Source organism: Scyliorhinus canicula, chromosome 6, assembly GCF_902713615.1.
Source record: "Scyliorhinus canicula chromosome 6, sScyCan1.1, whole genome shotgun sequence".
Classification (NCBI taxonomy): Eukaryota; Metazoa; Chordata; class Chondrichthyes; order Carcharhiniformes; family Scyliorhinidae; genus Scyliorhinus; species Scyliorhinus canicula.
In genome coordinates, this window is record NC_052151.1 from 89103696 (window position 1) to 89110395 (window position 6700).

Here is a 6700-nt window from a genome sequence, read left to right on the forward strand (position 1 = left end):
AGCGGTAGCAGCAAGAGCAGTAACCAGGGGTCTGTCGGGAAGGTAAGTTTCCCGTTTTAAAAACTTACCTTACGAGAGAAGCGGCTGTTGTTTTTTAACAAACTTTTTTTTTCAAAGTTGTTTTTTTTTGTTTCAGAGCAGCAGGAAACCGGAAGTCGGCCGTGGGGACTTCTGGGAAGGTGTGTAGTACCTGTATATAAGTTGGGCGGTTGCTAAACCCGAGACACTACACTTGTAGTGTTCCCCTACCCTTCCACCTCCTCCAACCTAATGGGTTGAGTGAATATCAGGTAAGCTCTTCCTTTCTCTTTCTTGTTTTATCCAGAGGGAGTGGCAGGGAAGGCAGTGCAATGTTCCTCCTGCAGAATGTTTGAGATGAGGGACGCCGTCAGTGTCCCTGCTGATTTTACCTGTGGGAAGTGCACCCATCTCCAGCTCCTCAGAAACCGTCTTAGGGAACTGGAGCTGGAGTTGGATGAACTTTGGATCATTCGGGAGGCAGAGATGGTCATAGATAGAAGCTTCAGGGATGTAGTAGTTACTCTGAAGAATGAAGATAGACAGGTGACGGTGAGAGGGGCTGGGAGGAAGCAGTCAGTACAGGGATCCCCTGTGGTCGTTCCCCTTAGTAACAAGTATACCGCTTTGGATACTGGTGGGGGGGGAGGGATCTTACCAGGGGTAAGCCATGGGGTACAGGTTTCTGATACAGAGTCTGTCCATGTTGCTCAGAAGGGAAGGGGGGAGATGAGTAGAGTGTTAGTCATTGGAGACTCCATAGTTAGGGGGATGGATAGGAGATTCTGTGGGAACGAGAGATACTCACGGTTGGTGTGTTGCCTCCCAGGTGCCAGGGTCCGTGATGTCTCGGATCGTGTTTTTGGGATCCTTAAGGGGGAGGGGGAGCAGCCCCAAGTCGTGGTCCATGTAGGCACCAACGACATAGGTCAGAAAAGGGATAGGTATGTATGGCAGGAATTCCGGGGTTTAGCTATTTCAGTAAGCTCAGGGAAGGTGGTAAAAGAGGGGGAGGGGTGGCATTGTTAGTCAAGGACAATATTACGGTGGCAGAAAGGACGTTTGATGAGGATTCGTCTACTGAGGTAGTATGGGCTGAGGTTAGAAACAGGAAAGGAGAGGTCACCCTGTTGGGAGTTTTCTATAGGCCTCCGAAAGTTCCAGAGATGTAGAGGAAAGAATTGCAAAGATGATTCTGAATAGGAGCGAAAGTAACAGGGTAGTTGTTATGGGGGACATTAACCTTCCAAACATTGACTGGAAACGCTATAGTTCGAGTACCTTAGATGGGTCCGTTTTTGTCCAATGTGTGCAGGAGGGTTTCCTGATGCAGTATGTAGATAGGCCAACAAGAGGCGAGGCCACATTGGATTTGGTTCTGGGTAATGAACCAGGACAGGTGCTAGATTTGGAGGTAGGTGAGCACTTTGGTGATAGTGACCACAATTCAGTTACGTTTACTTTAGCGATGGCAAGGGATAGGTATATACCGCAGAGCGAGAGTTATAGCTGGGGGGAAGGCAAGTATGATGCGATGAGGCAAGACTTAGGATGCATAGGATGGGAAGAAAACTGCAGGGGATGGGCACAATTGAAATGTGGAGCTCGTTCAAGGAACAGCTACTGCGTGTCCTTGATAAGTATGTACCTGTCAGGCAGGGAGGAAGTGGTCGAGCAAGGGAACCGTGGTTTACTAAAGTAGTTGAATCACTTGTCAAGAGGAAGAAGGAGGCTTATGTAAAGATTAGACATGAAGGTTCAGTTAGGACACTCAAGAGTTACAAGTTAGCTAGGAAGGACCTAAAGAGGGAGCGAAGAGCCGGGAGGGGACATGAGAAGTCTTTGGCAGGTAGGATCAAGGATAACCCTAAAGGTTTCTATAGGTATGTCAGGAATAAAAGAATGACTAGGGTAAGAGTAGGGCCAGTCAAGGGCAGTAGTGGGAAGTTGTGCGCGGAGTCCGAGGAGATAGGAGAGGTGCTAAATGAATATTTTTCATCAGTATTCACGCAGGAAAAAGACAACGTTGTCGAGGAGAATACTGAGATACAGGCTACTGGACTAGAAGGGCTTGAAGTTCATAAGGAGGAGGAGTCAGCAATTCTGGAAAGTGTGAAAATAGATAAGTCCCCTGGGCCGGATGTGATTTATCCTAGGATTCTCTGGGAAGCTAGGGAGGAGAGTGCTGAGCCTTTGGCTTTGATCTTTATGTCGTCATTGTCTGAGGAATAGTGCCAGCAGACTGGAGGATAGCAAATGTTGTTCCCTTGTTCAAGAAGGGGAGTCATCGGACTTGAAAGGTTAGCTCTTTTCTCTCCCTACAGATGCTGCCAGACTTGCTGAGATTTTCCAGCATTTTCCCTTTCGTTTCGATTCCAGCATCCGCAGTAATTTGCTTTTATGAGAGAGGAAGGGGGATTAGGAACAGCCGGAATAGACAATGGGGGCCAAGAACAAGGCCATAAAGACAGGGCCTTCTGGCAGGGTCAAGGGGCCAAACAAAATGGTAGCCGACCAAGGCTGAAGTGCCCAGTAAGGGGAGTGGCAACAACCCCCCACCCATCCATCTCCCGGACTCAAATGTCCACACCAACCAGCAGACAAACAGAGTCAGGTATAGGACCTAGAGCACGGTCGGGACTAGCACAAGCAAATAAAACAAAATAGAATTAGACCACAAAGGAACAGCTAAAACAAGGGATGAAAGGCAGGGCCAATTGATAGGGAGGGGAAGAGATCTATATATATATGTCAATACATGACAATCACCATTTGTAAACTATGCATTCCAATACAAATATTTCAAAATATCAAAAAAATATTGGGGGGGCCAAATGAGCTTAATGAAAGCATTTTCCAAACAATAATTACAGCCTTGGTTCAAATATGGACAAAAGAGCTGAATACCTGAGGTGAGGTGAGAGTGACTGCACTTGTCATTAAGGCAGCATTTGACCCAGAATAGCATCAAGGAGCCCGAGCAAATCTGGAGTCAATGGGAATCGGGATAATCTCTCCGCTGGTTGGAGTCATACCTGGCACAAAGGAAGATGATTGTGGTGGTTGGAGATTAGTCATCTCAGTCCCAGGACATTACTGCAGGAGTTCATAAGGGTAGGGTCCTCGGCACAAACATCTTCAGATGCTTCAATAACCTTCCTTCCATCTTAGGATCAGAGGTGAGGATGTTTGCTGATGATTGTGCAATGTTCAGCACCATTCGGGACTCCTCAGACACCGATTCAGTCCATGTCCAAATGCAGCAATGCCTGGACAATATCCAGGCTTGGGATGACAACTGCAAGCAACATTCGCACCACACAAGTGCCAGGCTATGCACATCTCCAAGAGAGAAACAAACCATCACACTTTGATATTCAATGGCAATACCGCACTGAATCCCCCAATAGCAACATTCTGGGGGTTACCATTGATCAGAAACTGAACTGGACTAGCCATAAAAATACTTTATGCAGGTCAGAGGCTGGGAATCCTGCGGCGACTCCCTCACCTCCTGACTCCTCAAATCCTATCGACAACCTACAAGGGACAAGTTAGAACTGTGATGGAATACTCCCAACAACACACAAGAAGCTCAACACCATCCAGGACAAAGCAGCCCTTGATTGGCACCCCTTCCACAAACATTCACTCCCTCCATCACCGACACACAGTAGCAACACTGTGTACCATGTACAAGAAGTACTGCTGGAAATCACCAAGGCCTCTTAGACAGCACCTTCCGAACACATGACCACTACCATCTAGACGGACAAGAGCAGCAGTTACATGGAAACCCCAGCACTTGGAGGTTCCTCTCCAAGTCACTCACCACCCTGACTTGGAAATATATCACCGTTCCTTCACTATTGCTGGGTAAAAGTCCTGAAACTTTCTCCCTAACAGCACAGTGGGTGTTCCTACACATCAGGGACTGCAGGAGTTCAAGAAGGTGCTCCCCACCACCTTCTCAAGGACAATTAGGAATGGGAAACAAATGCGAAGCCGGTAAAAATGCATTTTAAAAATGTACAGAGATGTCCTGATGACATGAAGGACTGAGGGGTTTTGTAACATTTCAGGAGGACAGAGGGTGGTAGTAATGTGGATTGCTGACAACAGGTAGCGCTGGGTATGCAGGGTCGAGGTTGGGAAGCTGAGATTAATTGAGCTCTGGACAGGAGGGTAGTCTGCCACCATCTCTGCCACTGGCAAGATAGCAACAGATAATCAATAGGTACACCACACACCACGCCATCTTGCCAGCCTTCTTGCCTCCCAACCTACCTACAATGGTCTGGAAAAATCGAGCCCAAAAAAGGCAAAAAAAGAGGATTGCTTATTGCAGCAATTACACATGGTACAATTTGGCCAATGACCTGCAGCATATAACAGCAGCAACATCAAATAAAAGCAAATTACTGCAGATGCTGGAATCTGAGACAAAAACTGAAAATGCGGGATAATCTCAGCAGGTCTGACAGCATCTGTGGAGAGAGAGAAGTGAGCTAACGTTTCGAGTCTGGGTGACTCAATCGGATATAGGTCCTTCGAGCCTACTCTGCCATTCATTAATTCTGGTTGGTCTGGTTGTGTTCTTCACTCCACTGTCTGCCTCCCTTGCCCATCAAATAATCTGTCAACTCAGTCTTGAATAAATTCAATGACCCAGCCTCCACTCTTTTCTGGGGAAGAGAATATCACACACTAATGACCCTTTGAGAGAAAGAAAATCTCCTCAGCTCCATCTTAAAAGGAAGACCTTTTATTTCAAAACTGTATACTCTTATTCTCAGCTCTACCGCAACTGGAAGATATTCCCAGTATCGACCCTGTCAAGTGCCCTCAGAATCTTCCCAAATTATACTCCATCTGCCAAGTTTTTGCCCACTCACTTAACCTGTCTATATCTCTTTGCAGACTCCTTTTGACAAATTACTTCTCTACCTATCTTAGTGTCATCAGCAAATTTAGCTACCATACATATAATCCTGAGGCCCCAAGGCTGATCCCTGTGACACTCCACAATTTGCAGCTTGTCAAGGCAATAAAGACCTATTTAAACCTACTGTCTGCTCCCTGTTGACTAACCAATCCTTTCTCCATGTTAATATGCTATCCCCTACATCTGGGCCGGGATTCTCCGACCCCCTGCCGGGTCATAGAAACCCCAGGGGGGCGGCTCAAATCCCGCCTCGACGCCGGCTACGATGTGCTCTGGCGCGGTTTGCGAGCAGGGGCAGAGTTCACGCCACGCCAGTCAGGGGCCTTTGGCAGCGGCCCCACTGGCAATTCTCTGGGCCCTGATGGGCCAAGCGGTCGTCCTTTTTTAGCCAGTCCCACCGGTGTAGGTTATGCATGATCCCACACGGCAGGGCCTGGCAGGTAAGTTGGTGGGGGTGGTCCTCGGGGAGGCGCAGGGGTATCCGGCCTTGGGGGTGGGGGGGGGCACGGTAGCCTGGCCCTCGATCAGGGCCCACCACTCTGCTGGCGGGCCTGTGCCAAGGGGACACTCCTTCCTTCCGCGCCTGCCCCTGTAGGGCTCCGCCATGGCCAGCGCGAAGAAGACAACCCCCGCGCATGCGCCAGAATACGCCGGCCGGTCTGTGCATGCGCGGAACCACACCGGCGGTTCTCGCATGCGCGAGATCATGCTGGCCCTTCGGCGCATACGCTAACTTGCGCAGTCCCTTCTGCGCCCGCAGGCATGGAGCCAACCCCTCCGGCGTCCACCTAGCCCGTTTTCCCATAGTTTTCCTGCCAGCGTGGGGACTTAGTCCCCGGAAAGTAGAATCTCGCCTCAGATGATGTACTATTGAAATGATTAACCTTGAAATGCATTTTCTTTCAGAACATCAACTACAGAGTAAAAATGGCTCCTTATACAGCAAAGTTAATGACAACTCAATCCCAAGGAAATGCATATTTTGTTTCACCTCTCAGTCTTATTTTGAGAACCAAGTTACATTTTTTTTTAAAATTACATTTCCTGAGGTACAAAGCCACGGCTCAGAGTGTGGACAGGAACGAACCCCTAATCCAGCTCCTTACCTGCTCCAAAAACAATTCAAATTCAAATTGAATTCAATTCATGGTCCCCACAAGTGGCATACAGATCTGAGCCAAAAGGCAGAGCAGATACTACACTTGATTTTAGCCAAAAGGCCGAGAAGCGATGAACCAATTTATATTTTGATAACTCTGAATGGAAGGCTGGAATTACAGAAATGAAAATGGATCTCAATATCATGAATGGATGAATGGTTTCTACAATGACCAAAGAAAATACCATTGTTTACCAATGAATTCAGAAATGGGGATGTATAAAGCACCTTTCCCGTATTCATGTGTTAAATAGTGAAATTCCACAAAATTGCATTTGAATTTGTTCTTTCTGACAGCACAGCGACAACAACTCATTATTATTCTCCACAACCTCTTCATGTAATTACAGTTAACATTTATAAATCCCCTAATGTTTACATGCAGGTCATTAACATTGCTTTTTCTAAATCAAATCGACAAATTAGCATATTCTTCAATGTCAGCTGCTCATTGTCTTTTATTTTTGGCTAGTCACTGATGTGAAAGCCCACAGCCATGAAGGTGTGAACAGATATCAATTGAGTTTGTTGTATAACAGATTTACTACGTTGGGAGCACTTATAGATAATACAATATT

General features: G+C 47.1%; 1 non-coding gene across 1 annotated transcript; it reads right to left on the reverse strand.

Annotated features, from left to right (window-relative positions):
- Positions 1–5999: 5999 nt before the first annotated feature.
- On the reverse strand, positions 6000–6195 carry LOC119968112. Its single transcript, XR_005461128.1, has one exon. It is a non-coding gene; the product is annotated as a U2 spliceosomal RNA (small nuclear RNA).
- Between the last annotated feature and the right edge of the window lie 505 nt (positions 6196–6700).